This window comes from Solanum dulcamara, chromosome 8, assembly GCF_947179165.1.
Source record: "Solanum dulcamara chromosome 8, daSolDulc1.2, whole genome shotgun sequence".
NCBI lineage: Eukaryota > Viridiplantae > Streptophyta > Magnoliopsida > Solanales > Solanaceae > Solanum > Solanum dulcamara.
In genome coordinates, this window is record NC_077244.1 from 15,478,994 (window position 1) to 15,498,541 (window position 19,548).

Genomic DNA, 19,548 nt, shown 5'->3' on the forward strand with positions numbered 1-19,548 from the left:
CCGTTAGCCTCGTATAGTCTTTCTCGACTCCTTTCAGAACTTTAACTGGCATTCGATCTTTTGGGTCCTTCTTCCCCTCTTTTTCCAATCCTTAGGGTTGGCTACCGAATAATGTTGCAGTCCCCCCATATAACGGTGCTCGTAGTCGTTCTGTTCTTTGTCTAACATGATCTGGTGTAATTCCAAAAGAGTTTTGGCATAGAAGCTCGCTATCCTGTAGTAACCAGCTAGTTCAGTCAGTTTTACTTAAACCTTTTCACAATTTCCCTTACCCTCGCTTATAATCCTCTAGACACATTATCTTGTGTCATTCTTTACCTTTACAAGAATACGAGAGGGTACAAGAAGCATCCTAGCGTTACCTCGCCAGTCCTCATGTATTACCCTGCCTTTCCTCCCTTCCTACACTCGAGGTCGGGGTAGATCTTTGGTCCAATCGTGGCCATGTCTTACTTCACCCGTAGTACTAATTCCATCTCGGTAGTTTGGCTTAACTTATCTTTGCACCTCTCGGTAGTTAGTTGCAACTGGGCTCCTTCGCTTGGGATAATAGCTGTGGGGACTCTGTAAGGTCCTACCACTTTTCTTTACTCTACAATTTTACACCTTCTCGGCGGATTAGGTAACCTTTGATCGAAAGAGTAGGGACTAATATCGTTATTCCACAAGTAACATTCCCTCCAGAGTCATCTGGCGCTGGAGTGCAAAATGAGTTTTGTAGTCCTGGTCATATTGTGGAATTTTCGACCTTGGGCACTGCTTCCTGTCATTCGTAAGTTACCTCAACTAATATCCTTACCTTTTGGGTTTTTCTTTTTCTTGCCCTCAGAATTGGCTGCCTAGTGGTGTCGAAATTCCCTCGCCCACTGGCCCATATAGCCCTTCGGAGGTTTGCCTCTTATTAACAAGTACTATGTTGACGAATTGTGGCATTCGAGTGTGTCGTCAGTTAGGAATTAGCTAATCCTTCTTGTTTTGCTTAAGTCCTTGTTAGAATTGACTTAATGTATCTTATAATACTCTGGGTACATAATCTCCTATCGTTTCTCCGTCGCTGGTTCAGATTCTTCCATCTCGCGTGATCATACCAGCACTAACGCACTAAGTTCTATCAGAACTTTGAAGTTAAGTGTGCTGGGGCGAGAGTAATATTGGGATGGGTGACCTTCCTGGGAAGTCTTCGTGTTGCGTTTCATTGTAATCCTTACCATAATGGGTGGGGCACTCAACTTAGCTCCCAATTTACCTCAGCGTTGTCTCGCGAGTCTTTATGTTTTGCCCTGTCCTTTCGTCTGTTATCTTGCATCTAGTGTCAGCGTAGACCTTTATCTCCACTATCCTCCATTCACTTTGCGTTCTCCTCATTTACTACCACAGGAGGCTTTCTATTCCTTTTCCTTTAGTTATTTATCTATCGCAACATCATTTGCGACTAACTCTATGACCAACGTTTCGGCTTTTGGTCTAGCATGCTGTCATTCTCCTTCGTAGTGTCTCTTGAATTATTTGATATCCTTTCATAGTTACACTATTTTGTTTTTATACGTAGCCGCCTTCTAGGTTTATGTTGTTCAGGGTCTCTTCACAACTTCTTATCGCTTGCCTTATGTAGCATTCTGGCTTCCATCCAACTATTGGTAGCCTCCGAACCTTCTTAACTTGGTTCGGCAAGATACCTTATTGAAGTAAGACGTTCGTCTTAGATATATTCCCATATCGATTGCCTTCACCTTACCTTTCCCATTTTCTCATTAACTTCCCCTCTTTAGAGGGTACTCGCACTTTCATTTGTTTGTACTTGTAGTCGTTCAATTTCAATTAGGCAGTACTAGTATTCCGACGATAACTATTCCAAGTTTTGTTGAAGCAGTGGCTTTGTCCCAACCTATATCCTTTGTTTCTTGGGACGAATAGAAGCTGCATCATTTGTTCCTTAAGTTTTCCATCCTCGTCCCTTAAGGGTTCCACTATTTTTGGGGCGACGTTATGTACACGCGTCATTTTTTTGTATCGTAAGCCCCATGCTCTTATTGCGTTCTCAACGCAGGCCTTTAACTTAGTCAACGCATACTATGTGCGTCTGACTAGTGGTTCCACTTTATCCCTGTATACTCGTATCACACTGTTCAATTCATACTTACATATCCCCCTTTTAATTCGTATTCGTGTTTCGTCCCTTCCATTTCTTTGAGGAGCTTATATTCAAAGCTCTTTCCCTAATTTGTCGATGGAGAACTATAAACGGTTATCATAAATCATTTTCCAATCATTGTTGGAAGAAATCAAAACCTCTTACACATCACAGTACTTCTTTTAGTACGTGACCTACCTGGTTTCCTTCTGAGTTTATCCTCGAGTTATGAACAACTCGTCTAATTTACAATTAGGAGTTGAGAGCTTGGTATTTTTTCCCCCAAAAGAGTGAAACTCATTCGCGGGACATCCTATCCTTCATTCTAAGCCCTCTGTTTATATTCCTACAATACAAATACGGCTGGAGATACCGTAATCTAAACTTTACTACTTAATTAAGCTTTTGTTCCTCCAAAATAAAATTCTTCAAGTAAAAAGGGTGCCCCTTGTCGGCGACCTGAAGGATACCTCTTACAGCTTTAGTTAAACACAATAGGGGTATTTGGTATCAATTTCTTGGACATTTCAAAAATCTATGCTTCATTTCCTTTTCCTTGTTCTGGGAAAATTTTGGCAGAGTTTTCTCTACATTTCTTACTTATCCCAAAACCTGCACGCAGAAAATACCAACAATGCCTCGTAGGGACAACATATATATATATATATATCATATCACACCCGCACAGGGCTTTCAATGTCATCTCATATCGTAGCCACACAGGGCTTTCAATGTCAACAATAATATAAAAATACTGGACTTACCTCATATGTCAACCTTCAAACTGCATCTGTTGCACTTTCTGTCTACTTTCCTTTCAAGTTTCATCTTTGCATTTCTATATTACTTCAATACCTTACCCGACGGATATCTTCTATGCCTTTACTTTACCAACCTGCGTGCTTCGTAATGTCCCATGTCGTTAATTACTTCATTTGGTTGATGTCATCCTTCTGTTAAGATCCAAGGTTAGTATAAGGAATTTTCATATGACTCGGATCTAAAGCACGATCTCAGATGTAGAAGAAAGGTAACATCCTAAATATTCTATAGCTTCCTGTTTATAGATGTGGCGCGCAACACACCGATAAACAAGACTCTACTAGACACGGTCTGCAGACAATTCGAGGATGAACTGCTCTGATACCACTTCTGTCACGACCCAACCCCGTAGGCCGTGACTGGGGTCCGACCTGGACCCCCCGTACACTTAGCTATCAACTGTGGTAACATTGAACTGCAATTAAAACAATATTATGTAACCAAGCCCCACTGGGGGATAACATTTTCATAAATGTGTAGCCCTTTTCGTTGGTATCACAACATGACAGGGCACACAAGCCGATAAGGCTTCCATAAAATCATATCATATATCATGTACCATGTAGACCCATATGAATCACACTGACATACACAACCCACATATACATGTCTGCAGACCTCTAAAAATATAAATGACAACATATGGTGGGACAGGGCCCCCGCCGTACCCCTGAATAAACAAAACAATTTTATACATCATTGGTCCGTATCCAAAAAAACTAGGCTCTGACATAATGGAGCCTCTTCCAAATGAGTTGAACGGAATCCTAAGCTGACGTACTCCTAAAACCTATATCGGTACCGGCGGGCATGAAACGCAGCCCCCCCCGAAGAAAGGTGGTCAGTACGACATATGTACTGAGTATGTAAAACATAATATGATACAAATGGAAGCATATCTGAAATAGAGAAGCAGGGGATAAAATGTCAAATCAGAAATCGGTACCTAGAAAAGTAAAATCATGCATGCTCAAATTTTCAATATAGCCGGCCCTACCAGGGATCCGGTGAATCATATCTGTAGTATCAGTATCAGGCCCCGTGCCATTGCCACCTTATTACAATACATCATCATCATATATATACATACGTACCATGTCTTCTAGTGAAGGGCTCGGTGGACAATGCAGTGAATTGCACGAATCTTATAGCCGGCCTGGGACTCGGAGAAGAAGTGTTACAGCATACACGAGTAGAGTAGTGAGAAACAAAACACAATTTAAATCATTATCTGAGACTCAATGAAGTCATCAAGCGAATCATCACTTGGAGGTCAAGGTAGGAATGTAGTTGTTTCAAGTGCCCTCTAACTCTCACTCGGGGCTATAGCAGTTAAGATCTCAGGTACCCTAGACGCATACTAAAGTAAGGCCAATTCACTTATGGAATCAGAACATTTTTTATCAATTAGTTTTAAGACTTGGAGTCTGTACATTCATACCTCTTTAACGTATAGGAGTTTCCAGGGAAATAGTTTAACTACCGTAGAGTTCAACATCCAGTAGTAAATAAGAGGTACTTAAGAATGGAATTACCCTGGAGCTCATATCACATTTAGCTTACAACTAGGACATGCCAAAAAGAAAGTGAGTAAAATCTATGTGGTGTGTACTTTTCTTCTGGTGGTCATGACCTACATATCTCATACCCGACCCTTCATGGGGCTCGGTGAACCACCATGGCATTGTAATCTCATTTTCGTATCAAATACATTTCAAGGGAAATGAGAGATAGCTTCCCACACATTCTATTCTGACACGTAGAAGCCCTACTAGGCAATACTTAATCTTCACAGGAACTCTAATACTGAGCAGTGGGTAGGGGTTATGAGGCGTACTTGGAATCCTGGGAATGGAATTATCCCCACAGTCCACACACAGTTCACTTAAGGCCAACACTTGCCAAAAGGAAAGAAAGATATCTTTACGAACTTATACCAAAACATGCCAAGAGAAAGCTTTACATACCTTTTGGGAGTTACCCTTTATCCTGCTCGTCTCATCGTCTTCTGAACCTATTCAATATGAAAGTAATACGAATATCAACTACTCTTAACCTTCCAGCATCTTAGGTTACGCCTTAATGTTAATGGAATCTATTTCCTTAGTCGTTGCCTCAACTAGTTCTTTAGTTTGTTAACGCGTTAACGAAAATTGGGCAGCACCTCCCCTATAATATGCCCTATCCGAATTTCCAATTAGGTTCCTAAGACCTACAGCCAACTAACAACAACAACCTGCATCAATTCAGACCAACAATATACAACATAAACTCCAAACGACTTATTCAAAAATACGGTAGCACAATAGGGCGTCTAGCCTTTATTTTGTAACGCCTTTCATTATACGCAACGAGGGGTCATTTGGATTCAACTAGAAGCACCCTAACCCACATTAGAACATATTTAGTCCCTGCAACAACACATCAAACCCCTGCAGCAGCACCTCACACGAACAACACTATCCTTCGACGACAATTTAACTATAGCGATTCCAATTTAGTGTATTTCGAACGTCGAGCATTTCTACGACATTCTTAAACTTCCAGAAGCATACAAGGGGTGTAATACACCATATAACGACACCATAAACTTCAAATTGAAAGGAAAAACCTTACCTTACGTTAAACTTGTCAAATTCGCCAAAACTATCAAAACGCAAAATCTGGACAGCCCACTGCCTTATATTGTCGCTTAGTTTCGGAGGGGTAATTGAAGGAAACAAGATTTGTGGCCTTAATGAAAGTTATAGATATGCGTATCAAGGTCGCAAAAAATTTTGAATTACCCCTACAGCAATTTTGTACGAAAATATATGACCAAAATACTTACAGCTGTCCGTGTAGAATTTCCAAAACCAAATCTGAGAAGTACCTTCTCTACACTTCATCACCAATTTTCGAGCTGATACAAGTAAAACAGGATTTTAAAGTCTAAATGAAAGTTATATACCCATGAAATACTTTTCCAAAACATATTGAATCACACGAAACGAAGCTATACACAAGAAGTTATGCCAATATTACTAACCACTGTCCCTTCCAAAAACGTGTTTGTTAACTAGCGTTTTCTCTTTAAGTTTCTCTTAGTTTTCCAAGTGAAGAACTGAAAATATGGTTGCGTAGGCATCGTAATATACATATATACACCTCCACGTATTTTAAGGAACACCGTATATAATTAATTCACGGAAGAAAGTTGGAAAACTTACTCTTAAGCTCCCAACGCCAAGGCTGCCTCTTTCTCACGTTTTTCTCCCAAGGGCTTCTGCTATTTTTGGATAATGAACAACTTAAGATTCATATACACATATATATATGAGGTGACACGTGTCAGGCCCTTATTGGGCCACCTCAACATGCGGCCAATGGGGTGCTTCCACGTGGCAGTGGGGTCCACCTCCCCCAAGAAGGTGGGTCACCTACTTGACCCCAAGCAGGTGGGTCACCTGCCTTCTTAGGTGCTTCCATGTGTCACCCTCCCATTGGCTGCCCCGCGAATTTTTTTGCTCTTCCTCGTGGGTTCGTAATCTCGTTCGTAATCTCGTCTCACTTTAAGAGCCTATGAAACCCTTGCTACGTAAGCTTGGTATGTAATCAGGTAACTCACGTATGTAAGATTTCTAAATTAGTAGCTTACGTAGATAAGTCGATTCCTAATACTCGTTACTTGGCCTCCTATTCCTTCCGGATTCTTATGATTCCCCTTCCAACCTTCTCTACCATGGGGTATCACATCCTCCCTTCGTTGGAGTCATTTGATAGGGTCGTAGCATATCCGGTTCATATGGTAATGTCTAAGGAACTCATGAGACATTCCAAGTTTAAAAGGGTGAGGTGTAACAGTGTTATATGCTGGATAATTAATTTATGGAGTGAAATCGGAACTTACCTATTTTTTCTCCAAGCCATCGCTACTTTCTCTCTAAGATAGGGTTTGCTTTCTTTTCTTTGCTTGCTGCAGATTTTTTGGATGGGGAATGAAATTATGAGTCATTTAACCAAGCCATAATTGGCCACCATATCATGCTGCCAACTAGGGGCTGCCATGTGGCAGTGGGGTCCACCCCCCCCCCAAGCAGTTGTATCACCTACTTGACCCTAAGTAGGTGCATCACCTACTTGCTTGAGGTGCTGCCACATGTCATCTTTTCCCCTTCCTCGTGGGTTCATAATCTCGTCTTATTTTAAGAGGCTATGTAATCCATGCTACGTAAGCTTGGTATGTCCTTAAGCAACTCAAGTGTATAAAACTTCTAAATTAGTAGTTTACATAGGTAAATCGAGTCCTATGACTCATTACTTGGCCTCCAATTCCTTCTGGATTATTATGACTCTATTTCCAACCTTCTCTACTATAGGGTATCACATTCTCCTTTCCTTGGAGTCGTTTGATAGTGTCGTAGCTTATCCGGCTCACATGATAATGTCTAAAGAACTTAAGAGACATTCCGAGCTCAAGAGTGTGGGATATAACAACTATAGTGGCAGTTGATCACCTCTAGCGGATAAATTCATTTCATATTGGTGGTGAGATCTTGTTTTTAGGATCTCCATTAGTTCTATCTCTTATTTCAGTCTTTATTATTATTTGAAGACTATTGATGTATTTGGATTCAACTGTTGTATTAGATGTTCTTTATACTTATGACCGCTGGTGCTTGGAAATTCTTTATTGTATTTCTTTCCATTATATTTGTTGCTTGAATCCCCCTTCAGGAGTCTCGTATGTGATTTATTATTCAGCTTACATATCAAGTTGGGTTTCAGGATGTGTGTCATCATGACCTCAGATTTTGGGTCGTGATAAATTTGTATCAGAGCACTAGGTTACCGATCTCATAAGTTAAAGAGAAGGATGTCTAGTTGATTCCTTTCATGCATTTTATTCATATCAAGTATTTTATGACTTTAATTTATTCCTTCTACATAGATGGTGAGGACTAGAGACAAAGTCACTATCACAACCCAACCCCGTAGGCCGCGACTGGGGTCCGAACTGGACCCCCGTATACCTACCTATCTGTTATATTCATACTGAACTATGAACAAGGGGATACTACTCGAAAAAAAACCCCAATGAGTTAAAACTTTTTCATGTTCCTGTAGCCTCTTCCATTCATATCATATCATGAAAGGGCACGCGCCGACGAGGCTGCCATATTATAAAAACATTTACAACATGACATATAGGCATAGTCAAAACAAACTTATAAATAACCCACATCCATATGTCCACAGACCTCTAGGAATAGTAACAACAACATACGACGGGACAAGGCCCCCGCCGTACCCCTGAATGTACAAATATATACATTAAGTGACCAATATCAAAATTTAGGCTCCAGAACAGTGAAGCAATTCCGACACAGCTGAGAGGAACTCCTATGCTGATGGATCTCTAGAATAAACATCTGTACCTGCGGGCATGAAACGCAGCCCCCCGAGAAAAGGGAGGTTAGTACGATATATGTACTGAGTATGTAAAGCATAACACATCGTAACTGAGACCATAACTGAAATAGGGATGCAGGGGACAAGTATAACAATTAAATGAATTACTGTACCTGCACCTTAGGACACATAAATCATACACATCATCACCTGTTGTGCCCGGCCCTCTAGTGAACTCGGTGTTATAATCGCTTCTTCATAATCACATATCATCGTATCATAATGCATTTCATTTCATCATATCATCGTATACATTATCATATCATCGTATACAGTATCATATCATCGTATACGGTATCATCTTATCATGTATATCATCGTATTATACCCGGTTCACTGCGGGGCTCAGGGTCACAATGTATCGCTTTAATTTCATATGCATGCCTACATAAAGTATCCGGCCCTTTAGTGAGGAACTCGGTGAATGGAGTGGTGTACGTCTATAGCGTACCGTCATAATATACATACATACCCAGCCCTCTAAGGAGGGACTCGGTGGTGCCTCCCTTATTTCGCCACATATACTATCATATTGCAGCCGGCCTGGGACTCGGTGAATAATCGTATCGTCATAACATATAACATATATCATACCTCACATACGGCATCGTCTCTTCGTGCGTGGAACTATACACATCCGGCCTAGGACGCGGTGAAAGAAGTAGTAAAGCTGCGCCCGACATAATATCCGACCCATCGTGGGACGCGAAGAAAGATGGGGTACAGTATGCACAAGTAGAGTAGTGAGAAACCATATGCAACTAAGTCCTTATCCAAGACTCGATGAAACTGTCAAGTGAACCGTCACTTGAAGACCAGGAAGGTACTTATCCGAAGTGCCCTTTAGATGTCATTAGGCTTACATCAGTTGGGGCCTCAAGAATCACAGACATGCATCAAGAGAATGCCACATAGCTTATGCAATTAGAAACATGGTTTATGCAATCAAAGACATAGTTATGCAATCAGAGACACAGTTATGCAATCAGAGACATTGATCATTCAGAGCCTTCAAGGAAAGGAGCTTGTATCTCCACTTACTATTCACTATATAGCAGGCTCAGGAATAATGGTTTGACTACTTTTAGACTCTAAATGGTCAGAAGTGACTACAAGTCACGAGTTACCCTCAGAGTTCATGAATGGAATTACCTCTAAACCCATATCATATATCATTTCACTTAAAAGTTAAGTCATCCTAAAGGAAAGAAGAAATAGGCTTTATATGTACTAGTTTCCATCACATAGAAGACTTAAAGGCAATGACTCAACTATTACAGGAGTTCTAATATCAAGAAATAAACAAGAGTCTCGACTCATACTCAGGCATTTACGAATGGATTAAATCCCAAATATCATATTCATATCATTTATAACTTATATCTAAGACATGCCAAAAGAAAAGAGAAATAGCTCTACATACTTATTCCAAAAATACGCCAAAAGAAAGCTTCACATACCTTGTATGGACTTCTCTTAATCACGTCCACGTCGTTGTCCTCGAAACCTATTTAACATGGAAGTAATGCAAGTATTAACAACCTTAGACTTTTTAGCAACTTTGACTACCCACGAGTATTCATAACATTCATCCCTTCGCTCGCCTTCTCCACTAGTTCCTTAACTAGTTAAGGCGTTAACGGAAATCGGGCAGCACCTCCCCTATAATGTGCCCTATCCGAATTCCCAACCATGTCCTTAGAAACTGAAGCCAACCAACAATGCAACCAGCAGCCCATACATATACATATTACGACCAAAATTACACAATATAAACCCCCAACAATTCGCTCGAAACTAAGATACCAAAACTAGAGTTTTTAATCTTTCTTTCGCGAATTCTTTAATTGCAAAGCGGAGGGTCATGTGGATGTAACCAGCAGATCCCACACCTAATTTATAGAACTTTTAGACCCTGCAACATTCCTCAACACAACCATCAGCAGCCCCCACGCGCATAACACCTTATTTCGACAACAACTTAACTATAGCGATTCTAAATTCGTTTATTTCGAACGCCGAACTTTTCAAACCTTTTAATCAACTTAAAGCAGCTCCTAAGGTGTGTAATACACCATAATGTAACATCATAAACTTCAAATTTGAGGGGAAGAACTTACCTTTCCCGAAATTGGCTAGAACACGCCAAAATCGTGCCTCGGAACTTTTTTCACGTGCTGAATCGTTGTGGCAGCTTGCTGTCCGATTTTTGCTGCACCAAATCCTAATTTTGTACTACTAATACTTCCATATCATCGTAGTATACGCTAATTAATTAATTTACGAAATGAAAACGGGACTTACCTATTTTTTTCTCCCAAGCCGTCGAAATGTTCTCCTTAGCTCTTAGGGTTTGTTTTCTCACGTTGCTGCTGGAAATTTGTTAATGAACTGAAGTCATTAGGATACATATCAACTTATATAGGTGGTCCCAAGGGGTGACATGTGTCAGCCCCTAAGGATGATACGTGTCAAGCCATGATTGGCCACCGTGTCATGCTGCCAATTAGGGGCTGCCACGTGGCAGCGGGGTCCACCTCCCCCAAGAAGCTGCATCACCTACTTGACCCTAAGTAGGTGCATCACCTGCTTGATTGAGGTGCTGCCACGTGTCACTCTTCCATTGGCTGCCACGCGTCGTCTTTTGCCCTTCCTCGCGGGTTCGTAATCTCGTCTTACTTTAAGAGCTCATGTAATCCGCACTACGTAAGCTTGGTATATCCTTAAGCAACTTAAGTGTATAATACTCTTAACTTAGTGTCTTACGTAGGTAAATCGAGTCCTACGACTCATTTCTTAGCCTCCAACTCTTTTCGGATTCTTATGACTATATCTCCAACCTCCCTTCTCGCGAGGTATCACAATCTTCTTTCCTTAGAGTTGTTTGATAGTGTCGTAGCTTATCCGGCTCACATGACAGTGTCTAAGGAACTTAAGAAGACGTTCTGAGCTCAAGAGTGCGGGGTGTAACAGTCACCGAGGGTGAGGTTGCACCTACTACTTGAGTCCTAGTCCATGGGTCAAGTAGGGGATGTAGTGGAGTTATGCGTCATGGCCGAGCATATGGAGCAGCAACTACTTGAGGACAATCTAGAGAGGCATCATGTGAGCCTATATATGAGAATGAGGATGATTTTGAGTAGAAGAGTGAGGAGAAGAGGCCAGCTCAACCTTCTTTAATTCTCGACAACAGTCAAATGCCCCTACTCCTAGGTTTTTAAAGGTACATCAAACTCTCCTATTAGAGTTTGTGCTACACTTCCAGTTCAGGGGCCTAGTGTGGAATTTAAAAATCTTAGTTCTTCTTTGGTTTCCTCTATTACACCTCTAACATTTATAGCTCCGCCAATTTCTAGTAGTGCAACCATGTAATTATTTAAGCAAAAGAATTTTGAGAGTTTTTTTTGATTGGCATAACCCAAGTTTGATGGTACAGTTGGAGAGAAGGGCTATGCCTTATTGAATGAGCTTCAGGACAGGTTGTTCAACTTGGGTATTTAGAGGCACACGGAGTATCTTACTCTTCATACCAGTTTGGGAGAGTGGCCAAGGAGTGGTAGAGATCAGTACTAGCTGGCAGGCCTTTTGATTCTCTTTTGATGATTTAAAAGTAGTTCACTAAGGTGTTCCTCGAGAGGTTTGTGCTGTATAGCCTTTGTGATTAGTGTAGGGTTAATTTTGACAAATTGGAGTAGGGCTTCCTATTAGTGTCTTAATATGAGGCTCATTTTCATTAGTTATCTCATTATACTATGTGGAGTATCCCTACAAAGTTTGAGCAGATCCGTAAGTTGGTGAAGAAATTCATTGATTATCTTTAAGAGGCTACAACCCCTATTAAGTTAGCAGGTGGCTCATTTCAGATTATTATTGATCATGCCAAGATGATTAAGAGTATTCAACATGCTAGATATGGAGGCGTAGGGAGGTTCCATTGGAAGGTCAATTTAGTACCCATTAATCCAGAGGTAGAGAGTATTCGGTCCAGGAACCCAGGGTTATCAAGGCAGACCAGTACAAGCAGTGATCCATGGTACAATGGCACAGGTGGATCCAGGCCAAGCCAAACTAATAATGGTGGTTCTTTGGGCTCAGGAGGACTTGTTGACACTTCTGGTCATCCTCCATAGGGTTTGGGTCCTCGAGGCTATTTTGTTTTATGTGTTTGGGCACAAGGAAAAGGATTGCCCCAGACATGTTTCTTCTACTATTCAGCATAGGACATAAATTGTTCATAGAACATTGTCCCTAGTTGTTTGAGGTAATTAACCGAGTACTAAATGTGGCACCAGGGGTGCCAAAAGTAGAGCTTAAGGTAGGGCTCGTAATGGTTCGTAGGCTGGTAGGGATCGTAGACTATGCTATGCTATACCGGGTAGATCTGAGGCAGAGGCCTCTAATAGAGTGATTATAGGTATCATCCTACTCTTCCATCGCTTTTCTTTAGTATTATTCAATCTCTGGTCTACTTACACTTATGTGTGGACTTATAGTGCAGTGGGCATTAATTGTATGTGTGAGCCCCTTATTGTTCCTATGAGTGGCTATATCTCGGTAGACGAGTCTTTGTGGTGGATTAGGTATACCGAGGGTGTGTGGTGATATTTTTGGATAGAGAGACTTGGGAAAACTTGATTTTATTTAAATATGTTTGATTTTGATGTGATATTAGGTATGAAGTGGCTATTTTCCTTTCATGTGATTCTAGATTGTTATGCCAAGACCATGATCTTAGCTTATCTAGTTTGCCTTGGTTATTGTGGAAGGGTAATCCGAGTTCATATTTGAATGGGGTGATATCTTATATTTGTTCACTCCATATTATGGAGAAGGGTTGCTTGTTTATTTGTCCTATGTACGTTATCTTACTAAGGATTCATCCCCTTTAGAGACAACAAGAGTGGTAAAAGCATTTATGGATTTGTTTCCTATAGACTTGTCAGGTGTTCCTTTGGACCGTAATATCAATTTTTTGATTCAGTTGGAATCAGGCACCAAGCCCATCTCTATTTATCCTTATCAGATGGCTCCAACGGAATTGAAGGAATTAAAGGAATAATTTGAAGATTTATTGAAGAAGGGATTTATTCGGCCTACTGTTTCACTGTGGGGTGCATCGGTATTATTTGTAAAGAAGAAGGATGGTACTATGAGAATGTGTATTGACTATAGATAGTTGAACAAGCTTATAATCAAGAACTATCCTCTTCCTTGCATCAATGATTTATTTTATCAGATTCAGAATGCATTGGTATTTTCTAAGATTAACTTGAGTTTGGGTTACCATCAGTTGAGAGTTTTGCATTTGGATATCCCGAAGACTTCTTTCAAAACTTGTTATGGGCATAATGAGTTTGTGGTCATGTCTTTTATGATGGCTATTGCCTGGACTGCTTTTATGGAGTTGATGGATTGGGTATTTCATCCTTATTTAGACTCCTTTGTGATTGTATTTATCGATGATAACTCGGTTTACTTTAAGAATGAGGCTGACCATAATCGTCACTTGAGGTTCATACTTAATATATTTAGAGAGGAGAAGTTATATGCAAATTTCTCCAAATGTGAGTTTTGGCACAAGTCCATCGTATTCTTGGGTCATATGGTGACAAAGGATGGGATTATGATCAATCTGGTCAGGGTTGTGATGGTTCGTGATTGGGTGAGACCTACTTTAGTTATAAAGATTCAGATCTTATTGAGTTAGCGGGATGTAATCATCGATTTGTTCAGAGTTTATCTTCCATCATAGCTCCATTGGGTAGGTTGACTCAAAATACCATGTCATTTTAGTGGGCCAATAAGTGTGAGGTGAGCTCTCAAAAGCTCAAGGATTATTTACCTCGACAGCTATTCTAGCATTATTCGAGGAGGGTGTGGCTTTCATTATATTCTTTGATTCTTCAACTTTTGGTTTGGGTGGTGTATTGATAAAAAGGGGAGATTTATAGCCTGTGCTTTTCGACAGCTGAAGGTGCATGAGAAGAACTCCCTACTCGTGATTTGGAGTTAGTGGTGATGGTTTTTGTTTTGATGTTGTGGAGGCACTATCTTTATGGTGTGCATTGTGAGGTATTTACTGACCATCATACCCTTAAGTATATCTTTTCTTAGCTGAACTTGAACATAAGGTAGTAAAGGTGGTTAGAACTATTGAAAGATTATGACATCACCATTCTTTATCATTCGGGCAAGACAAATATGGCAGCAGATGCTTTGAGTCGTAAAGCACCTAGTATGGGTAGCTTAGCCTTTCTTAAGGCGAAGGAGAGGCCTTTGGCATTCGAGGTTTAGTTAATGGCTAGACAGATGGTCAGACTTGATATCTCTCACATTACAGTGTTTTAGCCTTCGTTGATGCGAGGTCTACCTTGATGGGTCAGATTCGCGCCCATCAGTTTGATGATGACATGTTGAGAGTGATTTGGGATAAAGTGTTAAAAAGTGAAGCTAAGTTGGCTTCCCTATATCAGGAGGGATTTTGAGAATTAGTGGTCACATTTGTGTGCCAAAAGTTGGTGATTGGGTAAGTATGATATTGGAAGAAGCTCATTATTCAAAGTAAAAAGTTCACTAGGAGCGGAAAAGATTTTTCATGACTTGAAACAACACTATTGGTGGTGTGGTATGAAGAGAGATGTAAAGCCCGAGAAAATATTTCTAAGTTTAGATCAAATCCACAAAAATCTGCCAATCAAAGCTCACCAAGTTGCTGTGCGACTTGCCAAACATCTTCGGCTATATGCCAAAGTACCCCTGAGCTCGCCTAATTTTTTTTTAAAAAAATTGGGCTCTAGGAACAAGGAATTTTGGCAAAGAGGTAACAGGTTCGCCGAACAGGCTTGGCGAGATGATTTTCCTCGCCAAAAGGATCAGAGAAGTTAGAAGAAAAAGTAAGGACATTTGGCGAGGTGGGGAAGAAACGGCGACTCGTTGATCATGTTGGCGAGCTAGGTCAATCTCGCCAAGACTTTCAGAGAATTTCCCTCAGAGCATAAGGAAGTTAGGCGAGCAAAAGAGGGGATTGGGACTCACTGATTGGGTCGGTGAGCATATCCAATCTCGCTAATGGGTCTCTGCCAGTTAATTTTTTCATGAATATTTCCATCTTCTCCTTCCCTATTAATCCATAAGCTTTGACGTTTTGGACCTATTTCTAAAACCTATATCTATCCAAACCCTTCAAATTGTCCCCATTCCATCTCTAATCACCCTATGCAATGATTCTCTCATTAAAACTCTCTCCCAAGAAATTTCTTCTCTTCCAAGCTAAGGATTTTCAAGGTCAAGTTCAAGTCTCCTAATTACAAAGGCATCTAGGGCATTGATAAGCTAAGGTATATGGGAATCCATCCATGGATCTTTTTTCCATCCTTGGAGTTCCAAAGTTTTCTCAATTCTCCGTTTTAGGAATTTTATCTAAAACCTAATTTTGATCAATTTGCATTGGATCAATTCAATTAAGCTTTCATTCAGTTATAATGATCTATTCATGTATGATTTCAATTCAATTACATGTTTTTAATGAATTTTACATGGACTCATGCATTATGCTATGCACTTCAAGTATGAACTATGGATTTATGGTCATGGATTTTATGCATTCTCATGTATGATATATGGTAGATATGTATTATGATTCAAGTATGTTTTCAAGTATAAAATCATGAATTTTGAAAGATTTTCTCACAATATACAAGATATCACAATTTGAATGCTTAGAAAAATACGTATCCACAAGTTTAAGTTATCATCATGGTTTTCAAGAAGCTATTCCTATGATGTATTTCATGATATTGGATTGGTTGATTTACCTTTTCTAATGACTATATTTTATTTATTCCGTTGGGATTAACTTAGCACCGAGTGAAATTTATGGTGCAGATCCATAAGAGAGCCCTTAGTTTCAAAACTATATGCCACCATAGGTGCCTTTATGGATTAGCTAGTGGATCCATATATATCTCATGTTCATGTTTATATGGAGTCTACCTTGTCAAGTAGCCTCTCTTTTATCATTGTAGGAGTTACATCGGATTCCATGTTATAGCTCACATGGTCTTAAATATCAGTTAAGGTTAATATACCACATATGTACATATTATATCTACATTCTTTCAAGGATGTTTTATAATGCATTGACCTTATGATATGATTTTAAATGTTTTCATGTTTTATTCATGTTTTCAAGCTATTGGTCATGCATCACATGTTCATATTGATTGCGTCCGTTTGTTATTGTTCATGCATGTTTCTCATGTACTTAATATATTCCATGTAATAACACATATTTTTTCTTACATTGTATCATAATATAGGGTCTGATGATCATAACTCACACCCCACTCATGGCTAGTTATCAGAGATAATTTTCCTATCGTTGGTGAGTTCCCATGTTTCGAGGATGAGAAATTTATGATTTCCTCTATTTCTTGTGACCTTTATTCTTTATGTTGGTGATCTAGGAACTTGTCCTATGCCTCGTCTGAACTAGTAGAGGCATGTTAGATTTTGCTATGTCTATGTTGTTATTCATTCGGAGTTTGAGTTTCATTTCTGATTTATCAAGATATTCATATTGAGACTTATAGTCCACTTTATGTTTTGGTTATTGTTTCTTATTTATCTTATGTATGCTTATGATTTATATGCTAAAAGGATTGGTTAGGGTCTCTTGGGATCTTAATTATCGTGTCACATCTAGGTCCTAGCTTGGGTCATGAAAAGGAACATTGTAGATTTTGTGGCTAAGTAATTGAATTGCCAAAAACTGAAGTATGGGCATCAAAAATTAGGTGGTTCAATGCAAAGGATTCCCATTCCCAAGTGGAAATCGGAGCGCATTACTATGAACTATGTGACTGGGTTACCTTTGACTTTAGGTAAGAATAATTCAGTTTGGGTGATTGTAGATCAGTTGACCAAGTTGACTCATTTTATTTTGGTAAAGACTAGATATATTGTGGAGTAGTTGGCTAGGATCTACATCCGTGAGATTGTTCGGCTACATGGAGTGCCTATTTCTATTGTGTCTGATAGAGGTATACATTTTACCTCTCATTTGTAGAGTTCTATGCAGAAGTAGATGGCTATCAAGCTTGAGTTGAGTACCTCTTTTCATTCTCAGACTGATGGTCAGTAGAGTGGACTATTCAAGTACTTGAGGACATGCTCCGAGCTTGTGTCATGGACTTTAGTGGTCATTGGGACAGTCTATACCTTTTGTGGAGTTTGCTTACAAAACTAGTTATCATTCCAGCATTTAGATGGCACCATTTGAGACTTTGTATAGGAGAAGGTATAGGTTATCCGTGGGATAGTTTGATTCTTTTGGGGCATTACTTTGGGTAATGATTTATTGGGAGACTTCATGGATAGGGTGAAGTTTATTCAACAGTGCTTGGTGACTTCCTAGAGTAGGTAGAAGAGCTATAAAGATAGATGTGTTTGTCAAGTGTCATTTTTTATTAGTGAGCGAGTGTTGCTGAAGGTGTCACCTACTAAGAGTGTGATGAGGTTTGGAAGGAAAGGAAATCTTAGTCCGAGGTTTATTGACCCTATTGAGGTTTTGGAGAAGTATGGAGAGGTAGCCTATAAATTAGCCCTGCCTCCAAACCTTTCAGTGGTTCATCCTATATTTCATGTATTAATGCTTAAGCGATACCGACATGATGATTCTCATGTAATACAATAAGACTTGGTCTCTTTGGATCAGGATTTGTCTTTTGAGAAGGAGTTTGTTGCTATCTTGGATAGACAGACTAGAAATTTGAGATCAAAACATATTGATCCGGTGAAGGTGCAGTGGAGGCACCAGCATATTGAGGAGGCTACATGGGAAGTAGAGTCTGACATGCATCGTAGATACCCTAAGTTTTTCACTCTTATAGGTAATTTACTTTACTTTTTGTTTGAGGACGAACGTGTGCTTTAGTAGTGGATAGTTAATGTACCAATTCTTGAGAAACTACTTCTTTCTGTGAAATGACCATTGTATCCTTCCCTTAGCATTTTCATGTTTTATTTGTGTTGGGGAGATGATTTGTGCAGTTCCCGATGCGATCAAGTGAGATTTAGGTGACTTTTCACCTTAGAGTGAAATTTTAATAAAATAGTTGACGTTGGTTAACATATCGAGATTTGAGCATTAGATGGGAATTCAGTCAATACCATTGCATTAAGAATGTCGAGTTTGGTCTATTTGAGTGTTGAGTTGGAGCCCTAATACCTTAGAATGTGTTAAATAAATTTAGGCTAAAAGTAGAGTTTTAGTCCCAAAAGGGGCCCAAGAGGGTATTTTCATTATAATGACCTTTTTCCAGAAATTTGACGATTCCATTGAGTCTAGAATGTTGAAACGAGTGGGGTAGAATATCTTTGTTATCTATCATTTGGTGCAATAAGGACCACAATCGTGGGTCCCCTTGTGTGGTTGTGAAAAATGGAGGATCAGAAGTGCTCCGTGATAGTAGAGAGTCGAGCAAATTGTCAAAGGAATGGAGCTCTCCATTTGTGGCATTGTTTACCACATTCACAGAGGCTGATCGGTGAGCGAGCCGCATTCACAACACTTGACTTGGATTCACGGACCTTCACTTAATTCCCTAAACAACAACTTTGGAAAGTAGCCTATTTTTCTAATTTCCACCATTTTCAAGCACTTGGAGCTTAGGGAATACGATTCTTGAAGAATTATTTTGAAGAAATTCATTGGAGTAAATTCCTTTATCATTTCTAAATCATTTTCTAACAATTTTGATCTTTCAAAAACAATTAAAACTCAAGATTTCAAGGTGGGTTTTGGGATTTTTCTCCTAAATTTTAAAATTGATAATTTCATGATTTTGAACTGCTTTTCTTCTCAATTTTAATAGGTTTTTCAATCACGAACTCCTCTTGATTTGTAGAATTTGAATTTCCAATAACATTCCAATTTAACCCTTTTTATTTCTAAAGTGAATTTTGGATGATTTTGACCCCAACACTTAAATCTTGCATTATGGGTACCCTTGAACTCTTTTTGATGAACTATTCCCATTTTTGATAGTTGGGGATCGTTTTATAGCCGATAGTTGAGGTTAAAGCTCTGATAGAGTGTTTAGGTGAAGTTTTCGGCCTTTAAGGTAGGATTGGCTATCCTTCTT

The 19,548-nt window shown here is 39.6% G+C and overlaps 1 pseudogene; it reads left to right on the top strand.

Annotated features, from left to right (window-relative positions):
* The first annotated feature begins 1,074 nt into the window (after positions 1-1,074).
* On the top strand, positions 1,075-1,194 carry LOC129901834 (5S ribosomal RNA; annotated as a pseudogene).
* The last annotated feature ends 18,354 nt before the right edge of the window (positions 1,195-19,548 follow it).